This window comes from Eleutherodactylus coqui, chromosome 13 (assembly GCF_035609145.1).
Source record: "Eleutherodactylus coqui strain aEleCoq1 chromosome 13, aEleCoq1.hap1, whole genome shotgun sequence".
Taxonomy (NCBI): Eukaryota; Metazoa; Chordata; class Amphibia; order Anura; family Eleutherodactylidae; genus Eleutherodactylus; species Eleutherodactylus coqui.
This window is the reverse complement of record NC_089849.1, coordinates 113,972,588-113,990,653: the sequence shown is the minus strand read 5'-3', so window position 1 is coordinate 113,990,653 and position 18,066 is coordinate 113,972,588. Positions and strand designations below refer to the sequence as shown.

Below are 18,066 nucleotides of genomic sequence, written 5' to 3'. Positions count from 1 at the left end.
GAGCTCAGGCGGGGGAGGTGCAGGCACCTCACACCCGAGAGTCTTCTGCTGCAAAGCAGGGGGAGGGGACCGAACACTACTGATGATACTGTGTCACTGCTAACAGGGGGAAGACTGTACCCAGAGAAGGCAGCTGAGGAACAGGGGTAGTGACAGCGGACGGGAGGACAGGCCATACTGCTACTTGACGGCCACAGGAGAAGGGAGCACTGACAGGATATATGGGAACACCGATACTTTCTGCAGCACCAGTGACAGCAGAGAAATAGTGCCCTTCCAGGACCTGGGGGGCAGCGTTCTCTGCAACCAATCACATCCAGGGTGCGTCACCCCCTTGTCACTCTTGTCTCCACCAGGAGTTCCTGGTGGCGTCAAGATACACTAATACCACACTGTGCAAAGTCGTCTAGTCATCTTGTTATGTGTATTGCACAGCTGCAGCAAATGAGAGGTTAATGTTTGCATGAGACTGGGAAATGCCTGCAAATGTATCAATTTATGTCCTGTCATATGGTATGTGAGAGATTATAAGTATGAGTGTCTGAGAGCGGGAGAAGAGTTCTTCTTCTGGTTCTATTCTTTGGGATTCCTGAGAGAGAGTGCCAGCCACATGGGGTTACCTTCAACCCTCATGTGGTGAAGAATGGAAGTATAGAGGTTTCCTGAGTACCCCAATGTGAAGAGCCAACAGTGAGTGAAGACAAGTAAGAGAGAGATCAAGAGTAAGCGAGAAGAGACGGTCAAGACCACCGTGCATAGGTACTGTTCCGAGAGGGTGTCTGTGGAGTGACCCTACCCCTATCCTCCTCTGGAGAGTTCTCCTTCCAGGAGCGGTTCCTAGCAGATAACTGCAACTGCATGACTGGTGTCATCCCGTGTTTCCTCCCTGACCTCTAACCTTCTGTTTACCTGCACCAGTGTATTCTCCAGTGTATTCTTGAGTGTATCCTGATAAAGTTACAAAGTAAAGTTTTGCCAGGCCCTGACCATTCCCACGGACCTGAGGTACGTTACACAGTCTGCGGCTCCTTTACTTACCGCCGATAGTCATTCCGGTGGGTAACAGAATGGTGGAGTCACCCGTGACAACCTTATCTCCTGTTCCTAAGTTTATTGGCCATCCCTCTCCTAGGAGTGTCCGGATGAGGCCCAGTGCTGCTCTGGCTGAGGCTTCGTGTGTCCCTCCAGGAGGGAGCCCGGTAAGTGCCACCATGACAAGTGACCACTCTACCCTCCCAGCTCCTGAACATATGCCCCGTGTCTGGCGTCACCCTATGGGACACTGCACAAGGTAATAGGGGATTGGGAACTCCTCTATTAACCCCTTAAGGGCATGGCCTATTTTAGGCTTAAGGGGATTTGCATCTCCACTTTTCAGAAGCAATAACTTCTTTATTTTTCCATGTGAGGGCTTGTTTTTTGTGTGATCAGCTGTAGTTTTTGTTGGTACAATTTCTTAGCTACACATAATGCATTGTATAACTTTTATTAAAGTTATTTGAGGGGTGGGAGAAAAACTGCTTCAATTCTGCCATTGTGTTTTGCGTTTCTTTTTACAACATGAATCATGCAGCATAAACATGATACATTTTTCCTGCGGGTCAGTACGATTACGACAATACCAAAATCACACATAACATTAAGGCCGCTCTCACACAGGATGCTTTTTAGCGTGATTTAGAGTGGTGTCACAAACACCGCGCTAACTGCGCGCAATGTCGCCATTGATTTCAATGGGGCATCGCTGACCAGCGCTTGAACGTGGCATTTCTAACGCCACTATTTTCAAGTGCTGTGTGATCTATTTTTGCACGTTTTAGTGCTTTTTAATGCAAACACTGTAACATGCATTTTAATGCAAACGCTTTTTAACGCAAACGCTGTCAAACGCTGTAACATGCATTAGAAATCACAGCACGAAATAGCGGTGAAATGCAGCAGTTTCGCATAGCGTTTTCTGAAAGCGTGTGTCAGAGCAGCCCAAGGGGTTAACCACGGTGGAAAGAACTTGCATTGATTTCTGTGCGGGCCACGTGACGCGTAATTATGCCTTTAAAGCATTGTTTTTCAATTGTGTATGGAGTGACTGGTTCCTGTCGAAATAGTAGCTGACAGGGTCCACTGTAGATCAGGGTGCCAGGCTGTTGCATAAGAAGGGTTGTGCAATGTAGAGATGCATTTTAGATGCTTCTTATACTTAAAGGGGTTGTCCCGCGGCGAAACGTTTCTTTTTTTTTTTTTTTTTGCATAGGCTCCCCCGTTCAGCGCAGGACAAACCCAAGGGATGTGTTGAAATAAAAAAAAAAAATTTTACTTACCCGAATCCCCTGTCTGCAACTTCTTCCTTCTTTTCCTCCAAGATGGCCGCCGGGATCTTCGCCCACGATGCACCGCGGGTCTTCTCCCATGGTGCACCGTGGGCTCTGTGCGGTCCATTGCCGATTCCAGCCTCCTGATTGGCTGGAATCGGCATACGTGATGGGGCGGAGCTACGCAATGACACGTAGAAGGGGGTGGAGCCAGAACGCCGCTCGTGCCCGGACCGACCATAAGGGAGAAGACCCTTCTGCGCAACTGCGTCTAATCGGGCGATTAGACGCTGAAATTAGACAGCACCATGGAGACGGGGACGCCAGCGCAGGGAAGATGAGTATATAACTTCTGTATGGCTCATATTTAATGCATGATGTATATTACAAAGTGCATTAATATGGCCATACAGAAGTGTTTAACCCCACTTGCTTTCGCGGGACAACCCCTTTAATGCAATTCTTGCATTCAGCCAAAACCAGGATCCAAAAAGGAGGACGCTCCTACAGCTTCCAATTATTCTGTTTGCCTCACTTCTGTTTTTTTGCCAAAACAAAAAGTGTGGATGAAAACTTGATCAAAACTGTGATGTCGGCTTAAAGGAACACACTGTGCAAAACTAATACACTCTGCCATGCCTAGTTCCGGGCCTGTGGGGCTGAGCCACGAGGTGGGTGTAGGTACCCAGGCCCCTCTGCCCCACAAGACATACTATAGACAGTAGATGTTAGCGAGGCATTAAAACTAACAGTAACATCTCCTGATCAATGAACTCAGGTACAAAGGGTCTTCATACTAATGGCAGGTATTAGGCCGGGCTCACATCTGCAGATGTGGCACAAAACACCAGAAGAAGTAGCGCTGAAAGCAGGACTTTATCTTCCAGTAAAATGCCGGGCAGCTGAGCGGAAATCAAACAGAACCCATTATAGTCAACGGGGTCCGTTCAGCGCTTTTCGGCTCCAAAAACTTATAATTTTTGTGTGATGCGATTCTAACATTAGAAAGTCCCATTGAAAAAACACAGTGATATTGCAGCGTTAAAAAAGACGGATCCGTTCAGCCAAGGGATTCCCCATTTCTACTTCCTAAATGGAGCAGAAAAGCAGAACCCCCGACGAAGATGCTGAGGTCACCATGCGGTATCACAGTAAGCATTTTCAACACGTTTAGTCTGTCATAATTCTACCAACAATACACCTTTTAGAAATATTGATAATTGGTGAGAAAATGCTGAGATAGGTTTGTACGTTAGTATGGCGCACATTTGTTAGTTTTTTCACATATTTCATCACACCTGAGTTTTACTATGTCACCCATGGCGCAGCTGTACAAACAGCACACAAGCTCGGGAACATTAGTGAGAACCTCACCTTTCTCTTTCTTCATCCAGTTACAGTATATCTGACTTCAGCTATATTGTAACTATATTGTTCTCTCTTGGAACCCATTGTAGAAGAAGCTAGCTACCTCCTTCCACACTGAAGTCAGCATTTAAAGAAGAACTCCAGCAACTTTTTGGCCTATATAGGGTGCTGTACATGACTTGTATATACTTGTTGTAGCTGATGTGCTATATAAGAGCATTTCTTCCTATTCTGATGCGGTCTCATGCACAGTCCTGCAGCTTACACTTCCTGTTATGCCTCTTGCTCTTCAGTCCTATCACACTGCATTTGCTCTGTTATTGATCCCAAGCAACAAGTGATAGATCGGTGACTTAGAACTTGTGCCTTTAACATGAGCTTGTCCGATCTTGCAAGGTAAAAAACAGACCAATTTTATTCTGTGCCGCATCGCTATGCATTGCATGTTTTTTTTTTTTTTTACTTTCATGTGTCATCCATTTTTCTAGCATCACCTAGCAACGATCAGTGAAAAATGAAGAGCACACTTACCGTCCATGTGAACTATTTTTTTTTTGGTGCACCCACTGAGTAAAGTGGACAACTGTTGTCCAAGAATCAGACCAGAATAAGACATGCTGCTGTGTGTGATAGACATGATGATTGGGTGGTGTAAAATGTCTATCGATTTGCACTAGACGTATTGTGTGTTTTGTGACTTCAGCCTAATGTGGAACTCTGCTGCATAAGGAAAGAGTTAAATCACAGTGTTATGTTATTGCTTGAGTGTTTTCCCAGTCCTCCCCATCCCCCACACACAGAATCTTCTTGAACAAAGGGATATCTACTTTCACTTTCAGATTTGGACACATGTTAAAGACAAAGGCTTCTACTTGAGAGAGGTGGGGAGAAGGGGAGGCGGGGGGTTCTATATGATCCGACAAATGAGAATCCTATATGTTACTGATGTAACCTGTTGCACGCCCATTGTGTGTCTGTACAATAAAAGGCCCTGTCTGGCTGTTTCTGGGCAGAGAGCCATTTTGAGCATGAGACTGATACCTCGTGTTTGACTTGGTCAGTGTGCGCATACTGCTTCTACACAATTAGGAAGCTGCAAAATACCCCGAAACCTGCTGGAGAAAACTATAATCCAGATCACTGTGCATGTCTGAATATTCCCATTGACCGTAATGAGTCCGGGTGCCATCTGCATACAGTCAGTTGCACGTGGACAAGAGTGACTCCCAAGTGCACAAGGCAGGAAACTGATCTACGCAGAGAACAATGTCTGGACCGGCGGTCAGACTGGGAATCAAATGACACGAGCTGCCCGTAATTTTACATTGTGTACCCCATTCCATTACGGTCATCTTTTCATACGGCTTTGTATAGTTTTGGTTTCTTAGGGTCATGCCTACAGTTGTACTTTGCATCAGCAGTGGCATTCTTTTTTTTTTTCTCTTTATTTAAAATATGTGCCCTCCTTAAAGGGAAAATCCAGGACATTTAAAATCTAGGTAAAAGCTGAGGATGTGAGAAAGTAACAGAATTAGCTTTATTCACCTGGGAAATCTCTTGCTACTCTCGCTGGTCTGTGTTGCCGTACTACAGTGATGATGATGTTGTGAATAACTGTAAGTGTCCACCGCCAGCGGACTGTGATTGGTGGCATTGGCAGCCTCCTGACACACTGCAGAGGTAATCTGGGCTGCCCAGCAGACAAGACCAAACCACTAGATCTGGCAGTGTATATCTAGTGCTTTAGATAGACGCTATTGAGAAGCATCATCCACCTGCAATGCTAAACACCGGATAAAAGGATTACGAATACCCAACTGTGAAAGCTGAAGAATCTAGACAAGTGTAATACAATCTATTGACAGTGACAAGACACTTGTCATCTTAAGTGGGTGTATCTTCTAAGAAAAGAGGGTTTGCTAGGACTTAGCAGTCACATGACATGTCTACAGAAGAAGAAGAACTGGGACTTCAAGCTCTCTGTACATCGAGAAATACCGAAAAGAATGAGAAAGATTATAGAAACAATGAAGTCACCCCAAGGGATGTGACCTTTATAAAACTATTAGATAGTGATAGTGAACTAAACCTCCATACCCTGACATCCCAGGAAATCTGTTCATAGCCACAAACATCATTTATCAATCAGAAACCGCCCAGTTGGGCTTGGCCTGCACATGAACTATTAGGTCAGTGAATTGTACTGCACTTTTTGAAGAGGGTTTTTGGGAGACTGTACCTCTTCCAACTCATAATGCACAATGAGAGCGGTTTCTAGTGATACAACTTTTTGTTCATTGTCTAATAAACATGGAGGTTTTCTAATTAGTAATGGTCATCTTATGAATTCCTATTTTGTGTTTTTTAAGTTTTTTTTCCATTTATTATTATTATTAATTAATCATCCATTCCAGGAGCAGGAAAGGGGAATCTCCACGGCCGAACAGCTCCATCTTAGGACGGAACTAAACAGAGCCAAACGGACCCCATTAACTAATTATAGGGTCCATCCGCTCAGCTGCCCAGCTTTTAACTGGGAGAAAAGCCACTGCATGCACTTGTTTCCCAGTATTTTGTGCCAGACCTGCAGCGGAACCTCCCACTGGAGTTTCCAATGCAGATGTGAAACCGGACTTAAATGGATATTGTGGCAAGCCTGGATTACTCGCCTACGGATCACTGACCTCTTGGTCCAGAATGGACACCTCATGTGCATACAGATGCTCTAGAGACAGGATTTCTTCTAAATCTGGTGCCTGCTAGTTTTATTCCACAGCACACAACTTTGTACAGTATATCACAAATGTCCAAGGCTCACAACCCATAGGGTCTGCATCACTAACCCCGCCTGGGGTGTCTAGAGGGTGTCCTCCTCTTTCAGAGGGCCCAGTTCTTGACATGGCTCCTCTGACTGCCTCTCACTCTGGCTAGAAACCAACTTTCTTTTCCCCTGAGTGTGGCAGGAACTGATCTTTTTATCTTACTTCCTGCCACACCCACCAGGTGTTCTCTCTCTTTTCAGACCAGAAGTCCTGTCTGCAGCTCCCTACAGGCCATTCTATGTACTGCACTCCCACAATATCAAGAATACATTATTAACTGAGACAATAAACATAATGGTGCTTTCACATCTGCTTTGGAACGCTCTGCATGCAGTGCTTTTTTTCCCATCCAAAAGCCAGCCAGATTTTGGATGGATGGAGTCCGCCCTGGCACTGCTCAGTTCTATCCAGGCAATCTCCTTTCCTGCACCCTGAATGGAGCAGGAAAGCAGAATGCCCAACGCAGGTGTGAAAGCACCTTAATGCTAACAGCATTTTACAGTGTGTGAATCCAAAATTGTGTCAAACAAATGGGGCAACTATACCGAATGGTACTTTTGAAGAAATGAAATGGAGATGTGATGCAGACTGCTTTACAGATGTTGTACCAAGACACACATTATTTCAAAGATGATACAGAATCTCAGAATTGCTCTTAATCCTTAGTAATTAATAGTTCACGGCCTTCTGAGAGGTAGAGCGTGGGTTAGCGGCACTTCTGAAAATAAACCCCTTTAATTATGAGCTTGTTAGATGCAGTGTGTAATACCATTGAGGTGGTCCAGCCCTCTCTAGAGAGGCGCATTACTCACTACTCAAAGCCATACCTGGGAAGTGACTCAGGATGCTCCTGGGCTACGTTTGCAGCACCTGTCTCAGACAGGACCAGCTATTAACAGATTACTTACAGAGTGTTTGTGGAAATAAAGAATTAGACAGCTGGGAAGGAAACCAGCCAGGACCCTGTTTTCATGTACACAAAGTAGAGATACAAGGTCACTGCTGCCTCTTCTCTCCCACACATCGCGTCTGACACATCTGGATACAGAACACATTAAAGGGGACCTGCAGGCTGCGGGATAGCTACACCCATGCTAATTTTTAGAGGTCTGTCACTTTTACTAATGTGCAAAGTAGATTTTTTTTAAACTTGCATTTTAAACAGAGCAGTGTGTGGCCCAAGGTGAGTCCGATGCCGCTCGTTAATATTTATATATTCATGCTCCGCCTGACACCGATTGACAGGTTCCTCCATATTACTGTGCAAAAGGAGGGAATCTGTCAGTCAGCTGCTGGAGGAGGGAGTGTGCGTAAATGAATATTAACGAACCAAACAGACTCCTCTTGGACAGCATGCTGCTCTGTGTCGCAAGTTTTAAAAGCTTCTGCACCGATCAGTATAAGTGACAGACCACTAAAATCGGCTGCACTGTGGTGCCTGCAGCACTAGGGACCTGACAGGTTCCCTTTAAAGAGTTGGCCACTTTGCCATTAATATGAAAAAATGCTTTGTAAATGTGACTGAGTAACAGAGTAGTGCACGAGTGTCAAGTACATCAGTAAGTTACTCAGAATAACATTTACAAAGTTTTATTTCATACTCATTTTAGAGTGGCCAGCCTTTTAACTTAACATTTTAAGAAAGACCGTGCACCGGATTTGGGGCATAAAAATGGTGCATGCTTTTACAAAATTTGCGCATTTTTGCTTTTTTCTGCTGCCCTTGCCATTAAAAAAAAATACAGGGTGGGGAAACCAGTAGCCCACCAATTTACTATAAGTTATGCCACAAGCTAGCATAATTTATAACGCTAGCTCAAATTTATGAAGAGGTGTGCCTCTTAGTAAATTTGGTGCATGTTACTCCAGTGGGCAATATACTCAAAGAGGTGTATGAAATTCCTATACTTTTGGTTGCCACTAGGATTTTGATCTGATACAAGATATATATGCTACATGGTACATATTCTGCTTACTGTACCATGCTAGTATACACTCAAAATCCAACCTGAAGCCCAAATAATCCTAACAGAATCTAAGTTATAGATCTACAAAACCTAACAGCAATGCATTCGTTGTATTGGGATTTCATTAGATCAGTTTAGATCTCATTTTGAAAATGCTTAAAAAGTATCTGCCCTTTCACCTTTGAAGCGCTTTTGCTCCATTGACCCTTTTCAGCTCTCTGCAGCAGTTGAAGATAGTGCCATATAGCGTATTTGGGGCCATTTTCAGCTGCCGGAACTGAAAACAGCCGACGGAGCAGAAGTGATCTGAAGGTAAAAGTGCTGGTACTCTTTAAAGGTGTCCCACAAAAACTGATAGGTGTCTGATTGGTGGAGATCTGATAACTGCAACCTCCACCAATTTCATAGAGATGGAATGGTAGCGTGCATACTCAGCTGCTGACCCATTCCCATTCGAGTGAATAGGAGATGACCCTCAATCTTTGTATAACCCCTATGTGTACTGTAGGTTGCGAGGTGGAACTTCCATAGATCAGACTTCAGTTTAAGAACTGGGGAATTTAGAGGCCAAGTCACCAGCTTAAATGCATTGTAAAAATTGTACAGTTATGGTTTGAGGAAGGTGACCATGTGGCAGGGCCATTATCCTGCTGGAAGAGGCCGCCACCATTAGGTAAAGGAATTGTCATATAGAATGTTTTTTGTCTGCAACAATGTTTAGGTAGGTGGTACAAGTTAAAATTGCAGCATCTGAGGAGCAGGCCATCAGCCGAGGAGACAGTGGGGTTGAGATAACCTTGTCACGGGGCTCTACCGTCTCCTCCCTAAGGGTAGCTCGGAACTCGACCTCGGAACTGCTGGGGTAGATCACGGCAACAGTAACCATGGTTAGCTGTATGTCTAACTTGTCACTCGTGACGCCAATGTTCCGTCCTCTGCGGTGGATCCCTCTGATGTCAATTCCGGGAAATAAAAGTAGTCCACGCACAAAGTACATTTTTCTGAACAGAAACAGTGAATGTTCGGTTCTGCTAGTTTCCTTAAGTCTCTTTATGCAAACAGCAATACAACAGTCTTAGCCAGTGAACATTCTGTCAGAACAGTGCTGGATCAGGGAGGACTATCGGAGCATTACTCAATCGCAGTCTCAGTTATCTGTCAGTTCTGGCTCTCCTGGCAGCTCTCTCTCTCTCCTGCCAGTCACTCACATTTCTCTCACTTGCTAGCGGTTCCTTTCTCCCTCTCTGGACTCATGCAATTTCTGCGCGTTTCTTCCAGTCTGGGTTTATTCGCTGCTTTTTAAAGATAAAGGCTAAGGGGAGTTTTTCTACAAGGCTAGGCTCAGACAGGAACAACGGACCACCTCTCAGACTCTTCCATTTTCTAATCTTCTGGGTCTCTCACTAAAGCCAACTGACTCCTACACTGACTCTCTCACTTTCTCTGTGGCCCAGACAACAGAAACAGCCGCAGCAGACCGACAGAACAGGACCACCAAACCAGGCAGCCGGACCGGTACAGCCTACCACACATCACAGGACCATACTTTTATACCACACCAGACAAAACGATACATTTTCCAGACATGACCCAGACATTAACCATTTCATGCCTGCAGCCATCCAATACATATAAACCTGATGCATTCCACAAAAAAGACAGTGCAGGAGGCTAACATAGAACATTCTGGAGGGACCCCATTAACTCTAGGCCACTACAAAGTCACATCCACTTGAATGAATGATAGAACCCAAGGTTTCCCAGCAGAATATTACCCAGAGTACCACACTGACTTTGCTTGTCTCTTCCGCAGGTAAGTGACGCACCAAACTGTACACTTAATATTCTTCCATTATTCCATGGTCTATGTAGTAATGATGCACATGTGTCCATATGTAGGCCCTCTAAATGGTCTGTGGCTACACAACCACATACGCAGCAAGCACTGTGTGCTCTCACAGCTTTCTGTCATAGTCAGCATTACCTTTTTGAGCAGTTTGTGCTACAGTAGCTCTGCTGTGGCATAGGACCAGATGTTCTAGCTTTTGCTCAGCAAAGACATTAATGAGCTTTGAGCATCCATGCCCCTGTTTTCCACTTGTTCTTCTTTGGACCACTTTTGGTAGGTACTAATCACTGCATTCCAGGAACAATCCACAAGATTTGCCACTTAGGACATCTTCAGACCCAGTCATCTAGCTCTCAGTATTTGTCTGTTGTCAAACTTGCAAAAATCCTTACACTTGCCCATTTTCCTTGCTTCCAAAACATCAACTTCTAAAAGTGACTGTTCACTTGCTTCCTAATACATACCACTCGTTGACAGGAGCCATTGCCATTATGTAATCCATCTTACGTACTTTAGAGCTTCCTGCGTCTCCATTTTTAAACCAATTGATATGCTGAACTTATCAGGTCAAACATAAATTTAGTAATGCCCATTTCTGTGCCTTTTGTGGGCAGCAGGCAACCATAAGACATCGCTACATCTATAGCAGGACAAGCTCAAGGTGTATGTGGGTCTCTGTCTTCTCCCTTGGCTTGATGAGCAAAGAGCATGTTTATCCAGATCAAAATACCCCTTTCAACAGCCACCTAGTCTAGTGAGTTCTGGCATTTGTCCAGGTTTGCCTGGTTCTGCTACCATGACCCTGCCTGAGATTTCCATGCGGTTTAGTGATTTTGGTGTCTGGAAAAAAATACAATTGAATAGAAACATAGATGCTGTAACCCCCATTTTTTCTACTGTTAAAAATTATCTTCGTTAACCAAAGAACACCTAAAGGACCCCTGGGGCTTAACCATTTTTTTTCTATACACATCATTGGCCCCCCACAAACTCTGACATTAATTAAAAAGTTAAAATCTGGCACCAAATACCCAACAGAAACATGCAAAAAATATAAATACCCCCCAAAATCCACTTCTCAGCCTTTCGGCAAACCAGGTATTTCACACACAAGTGGCGTTGACTAAGAGAATGCATACACCCTTGAATGAAACATTCTGGGATGTTTTTCTTCTGAGTAATAGTTACCAGGGCTAAGTTTCTCAGCGGAGTTGGCCACAAGTTATGTTCTTTTCTACTAATAACCCTAGAGTGAAGTAGTGCGTAGCTTCCCTACTTATCTCCACTTTTGGCGATTATTGATCATCTCTGGACATATAGAACCTTGATATTTTTGTCATGGGAGTAGACCATGTCCATCATTTCTGCCTGAGTGTAGGACTTATAAATGGGTCATTACTAGAGATGAGCGAACACCAAAATGTTCGGGTGTTCGTTATTCGGAACGAACTTCCCGTGATGCTCGAGGGTTCGTTTCGAACAACGAACCCCATTGAAGTCAATGGGCGACCAGAACATTTTTGTATTTCGCCGATGCTCGCTAAGGTTTTCATGTGTGAAAATCTGGGCAATTCAAGAAAGTGATGGGAATGACACAGTGACGGATAGGGCAGGCGAGGGGCTACATGTTGGGCTGCATCTCAAGTTCACAGGTCCCACTATTAAGCCACAATACCGGCAAGAGTGGGCCCCCCCCCCTCCCAACAACTTTTACTTCTGAAAAGCCCTCATTAGCATGGCATACCTTTGCTAAGCACCACACTACCTCCAACAAAGCACAATCACTGCCTGCATGACACTCCACTGACACTTCTCCTGGGTTACATGCTGACCAACCGCCCCCCCTCCCCCCCACAGCGCACACCAAAGTGTCCCTGGGCAGCCTTCAGCTGCCCTCATGCCACACCACGCTCATGTCTATTTAGAATTGCGTCTGCCATGACGAGGGACCACAGGCACACACTGCAGAGGTTGGCACGGCTAGGCAGCGACCCTCTTTAAAAGTGGCGGAGCGATAGCCCACAATGCTGTACAGAAGCAATGAGAAATAGAATCCTGTGCCACCGCCATCAGGAGCTGCACACGTGGGCATAGCAATGGGGAACCTATGTGCCACACACTATTCATTCTGTCAAGGTGTCTGCATGCCCCAGTCAGACCGGGCTTTTTAATTCATAGACACAGGCAGGTACAACTCCCTATTGTGAAGTCCCTGTCGACCCACAGCATGGGTGGCTCCCTGGAACCCACCGGTGGTACACAGAAATATCCCATTGCATTGCCCAACACAGCTGAGGTAGTAATGTCGTGCTTAATGCAGGTGGGCTTCGGCCCACACTGCATGCCCCAGTCTGACTGGGGTTCTTTATAAGTGTACAGATGTAGTAAAAACTCCGTGTGCACCTACAGCATGGGTGGGTGCCAGGAAGCCACCGGCGGTACATAGAAATATCCCATTGCATTGCCCAACACAGCTGAGGTAGTAATGTTGTGCTTAACCCTTTCCAATCCAATTTGTATATGGTTTTCCTAGGGGGCTTACTCTTTTTCTGCCGTTATACAACGGCGCTATATGCTGGCTAAAGCCAGTACTGCATGAGCTGACACGTAGGATAGGCTCCGACAGCAGAGAGGCTGGCAATATACAGTAAGAGAACCCCGACGGACGTCTACCAACAACGGAGCTGTACAGCCTTAAACCCTAATGTCTTCACAGGTCACACAGTGGACTGGAAAGGGTTAATGCAGGTGGGTTTCGGCCCACACTGCATGCCCCAGTCAGACTGGGTTTCTTTATAAGTGGAAACAGATGCATTTATAATTCCCTGTGGACCCACTGCCTGGGTGGGTGCCAGGAAGCCACCGGCGGTACATAGAAATATCCCATTGCATTGCCCAACACAGCTGAGGTAGTAATGTTGTGCGTAATACAGGTGGGCTTCGGCCCACACTGCATGCCCCAGTCAGACTGGGGTTCTTTAGAAGTGTACAGATGTATTAAAAACTCCGTGTGCACCTACAGCATGGGTGGCTCCCTGGAACCCACCGGCGGTACACAAAAATATCCCATTGCATTGCCCAACACAGCTGAGGTAGTAATGTCGTGCTTAATGCAGGTGGGCTTCGGCCCACACTGCATGCCCCAGTCAGACTGGGGTTCTTTACAAGTGGACACATGTAGGTTAAACTCCCTGTGGACCCACTGCCTGGGTGGGTGCCAGGAAGCCACCGGCGGTACATAGAAATATCCCATTGCATTGCCCAACACAGCTGAGGTAGTAATGTTGTGCGTAATACAGGTGGGCTTCGGCCCACACTGCATGCCCCAGTCAGACTGGGGTTCTTTAGAAGTGTACAGATGTATTAAAAACTCCGTGTGCACCTACAGCATGGGTGGCTCCCTGGAACCCACCGGCGGTACACAAAAATATCCCATTGCATTGCCCAACACAGCTGAGGTAGTAATGTCGTGCTTAATGCAGGTGGGCTTCGGCCCACACTGCATGCCCCAGTCAGACTGGGGTTCTTTACAAGTGGACACATGTAGGTTAAACTCCCTGTGGACCCACTGCCTGGGTGGGTGCCAGGAAGCCACCGGCGGTACATAGAAATATCCCATTGCATTGCCCAACACAGCTGAGGTAGTAATGTTGTGCGTAATACAGGTGGGCTTCGGCCCACACTGCATGCCCCAGTCAGACTGGGGTTCTTTAGAAGTGTACAGATGTATTAAAAACTCCGTGTGCACCTACAGCATGGGTGGCTCCCTGGAACCCACCGGCGGTACATAAAAATATCCCATTGCATTGCCCAACACAGCTGAGGTTACGTCAGCTGTAATGCAGGTGGGCTAAAAATTAATTTGATTACACTGTAGGCGAGGGCCCACAAAAATTGCTGTATCAACAGTACTAATGTACATCCCAAAAATTGGCCATGGCCAGCCAAGAGGGCAGGTGAAACCCATTAATCGCTTTGGTTAATGTGGCTTAAGTGGTAACTAGGCCTGGAGGCAGCCCAGTGTAACGAAAAATTGGTTCAAGTTAAAGTTCCAATGCTTTTAAGCGCATTGAAACTTTTAAAAATTGTTCTGAAAAATTATTTGACTGAGCCTTGTGGCCCTAAGAAAAATTGCCCGTTCAGCGTGATTACGTGAGGTTTCAGGAGGAGGAGCAGGAGGAGGAGGAGGAGGAATATTAGACACAGATTGATGAAGCAGAAATGTCCCCGTTTTGGATGGTGAGAGAGAACGTAGCTTCCATCCGCGGGTGCAGCCTACGTATTGCTTACGTATCGCTGCTGTCCGCTGGTGGAGAACAGAAGTCTGGGGAAATCCAGCCTTTGTTCATCTTGATGAGTGTTAGCCTGTCGGCACTGTCGGTTGACAAGCGGCTACGCTTATCTGTGATGATTCCCCCAGCCGCACTAAACACCCTTTCCGACAAGACGCTAGCCGCAGGACAAGCAAGCACCTCCAGGGCATACAGCGCGAGTTCAGGCCACGTGTCCAGCTTCGACACCCAGTAGTTGTAGGGGGCAGAGGCGTCACCAAGGATGGTCGTGCGATCCGCTACGTACTCCCTCACCATCCTTTTACAGTGCTCCCGCCGACTCAGCCGTGACTGGGGAGCGGTGACACAGTCTTGGTGGGGAGCCATAAAGCTGGCCAGGCCCTTAAAGACTGTTGCACTGCCTGGGATGTACATGCTGCTCGATCTACGCACATCCCCTGCTACCTTGCCCTCGGTACTGCGCCTTCTGCCACTAGCGCTGTCGGCTGGGAATTTTACCATCAGCTTGTCCGCAAGGGTCCTGTGGTATAGCAACACTCTCGAACCCCTTTCCTCTTCGGGAATCAGAGTGGGCAGGTTCTCCTTATACCGTGGATCGAGCAGTGTGTACACCCAGTAATCCGTCGTGGCCAGAATGCGTGCAACGCGAGGGTCACGAGAAAGGCATCCTAACATGAAGTCAGCCATGTGTGCCAGGGTACCAGTACGCAACACATGGCTGTCCTCACTAGGAAGATCACTTTCAGGATCCTCCTCCTCCTCCTCCTCCTCCTCAGGCCATACACGCTGAAAGGATGACAGGCAATCAGCCGGTGTACCGTCAGCAGCGGCCCAAGCTGTCTCTTCCCCCTCCTCCTCATCCTCCTCATGCTCCTCCTCCTCCTCCTGTACGCGCTGAGAAATAGACAGGAGGGTGCCCTGACTATCCAGCGGCATACTGTCTTCCCCCGCCCCCGTTTCCGAGCGCAAAGCAGCTGCCTTTATTGTTTGCAGGGAATTTCTCAAGATGCATAGCAGAGGAATGGTGACGCTAATGATTGTAGCATCGCCGCTCACCACCTGGGTAGACTCCTCAAAATTACCAAGGACATGGCAGATGTCTGCCAACCAGGCCCACTCTTCTGAAAGGAATTGAGGAGGCTGACTCCCACTGCGCCGCCCATGTTGGAGTTGGTATTCGACTATAGCTCTCCGTTGTTCATAGAGCCTGGCCAACATGTGGAGCGTAGAGTTCCACCGTGTGGGCACGTCGCACAGCAGTCGGTGCACTGGCAGCTTAAAGTGATGTTGCAGGGTGCGCAGGGTGGCAGCGTCCGTGTGGGACTTGCGGAAATGTGCGCAGAGCCGGCGCGCCTTTACGAGCAGGTCTGACAAGCGTGGGTAGCTTTTCAGAAAGCGCTGAACCACCAAATTAAAGACGTGGGCCAGGCATGGCACGTGCGTGAGGCTGCCGAGCTGCAGAGCCGCCACCAGGTTACGGCCGTTGTCACACACGACCATGCCCGGTTGGAGGCTCAGCGGCGCAAGCCAGCGGTCGGTCTGCTGTGTCAGACCCTGCAGCAGTTCGTGGGCCGTGTGCCTCTTATCGCCTAAGCTGAGTAGTTTCAGCACGGCCTGCTGACGCTTGCCCACCGCTGTGCTGCCACACCGCGCGACACCGACTGCTGGCGACATGCTGCTGCTAACACATCTTGATTGCGAGACAGAGGAGGAGGAGGAGGAGGAGGAGGGTGCTTTAGTGGAGGAAGCATACACCTCCGCAGATACCAGCACCGAGCTGGGGCCCGCAATTCTGGGGGTGGGTAGGACGTGAGCGGTCCCAGGCTCTGACTCTGTCCCAGCCTCCACTAAATTCACCCAATGTGCCGTCAGGGAGATGTAGTGGCCCTGCCCGCCTGTGCTTGTCCACGTGTCCGTAGTTAAGTGGACCGTGGCAGTAACCGCGTTGGTGAGGGCGCGTACAATGTTGCGGGAGACGTGGTCGTGCAGGGCTGGGACGGCACATCGGGAAAAGTAGTGGCGACTGGGAACTGAGTAGCGCGGGGCCGCCGCCTCCATGATACTTTTGAAGGACTCCGTTTCCACAATCCTATACGGCAGCATCTCAAGGCTGATGAATTTTGCGATGCGGACGGTTAACGTTTGAGCGTGCGGGTGCGTGGCGGCGTACTTGCGCTTGCGCTCCAACAGTTGCGCTAGCGACGGCTGGACTGTGCGGTGCGAGACATTGGAGGATGGGGCCGAGGACAGCGGAGGTGAGGGTGTGGGTGCAGGCCATGAGACGGTCGTGCCTGTGTCCTGAGAGGGGGGTTGCATCTCAGTGGCAGGTTGGGGCACAGGGGGAGAGGCAGGGGTGCAAACCGGAGGCGGTGAACGGCCTTCGTCCCACCTTGTGGGGTGCTTGGCCATCATATGCCTGCGCATGGTGGTGGTGGTGAGGCTGTTGGTGTTGGCTCCCCGGCTGAGCTTTGCGCGACAAAGGTTGCACACCACAGTTCGTCGGTCGTCAGGCGTCTCTGTGAAAAACTGCCAGACCTTAGAGCACCTCGGCCTCTGCAGGGTGGCATGGCGCGAGGGGGCGCTTTGGGAAACACTTGGTGGATTATTCGGTCTGGCCCTGCCTCTACCCCTGGCCACCGCACTGCCTCTTGCAACCTGCCCTGCTGATGCCCTTGACTCCCCCTCTGAAGACCTGTCCTCCTGAGTAAGCGTTGCACACCAGGTGGGGTCAGTCACCTCATCGTCCTGCTGCTCTTCCTCCGAATCCTCTGTGCGCTGCTCCCTCGGACTTACTGCCCTTACTACTACCTCACTGCAAGACAACTGTGTCTGATCGTCATCGTCCTCCTCACCCACAGAAAGTTGTTGAGACAGTTGGCGGAAGTCCCCAGCCTCATCCCCCGGACCCCGGGAACTTTCGAATGGTTGGGCATCAGTGACTATAAACTCCTCTGGTGGGAGAGGAACCGCTGCTGCCCAATCTGAGCAGGGGCCCGAGAACAGTTCCTGGGAGTGTTCCCGCTCCTGAGCAGGTGTCATTGTAGTGGAGTGAGGAGGCTGGGAGGAAGGAGGAGCAGCAGACAGAGGATTCGGATTTGCAGCAGTGGACGGCGCAGAACTGCGTGTTGACGATAGGTTGCTCGAAGCACTTTCTGCCATCCAGGACAGGACCTGCTCACACTGCTCATTTTCTAATAACCGTCTCCCGCGTGGACCCATTAATTGGGCGATGAATGTGGGGACGCCAGAAACGTGCCTCTCTCCTAATCGCGCAGCAGTCGGCTGCGACACACCGGGATCCGGAGCTCGGCCTGTGCCCACACCCTGACTTGGCCCTCCGCGTCCTCGGCCGCGTCCACGTCCTCTAGGCCTACCCCTACCCCTCAGCATGCTGTATTACCAGTGATTTGATTTCACAGGCAGGAAATAAATTGGCGCAAGACTGCAGGCCAAATATTA

The 18,066-nt window shown here is 48.2% G+C and overlaps 1 long non-coding RNA gene across 1 annotated transcript in view; it reads left to right on the top strand.

The window, feature by feature from the left end:
• The window catches only part of LOC136587484 (uncharacterized), a 192,026-nt gene that overhangs the window by 166,025 nt on the left and 7,935 nt on the right, over positions 1 to 18,066 (top strand). The window lies entirely within an intron of this gene.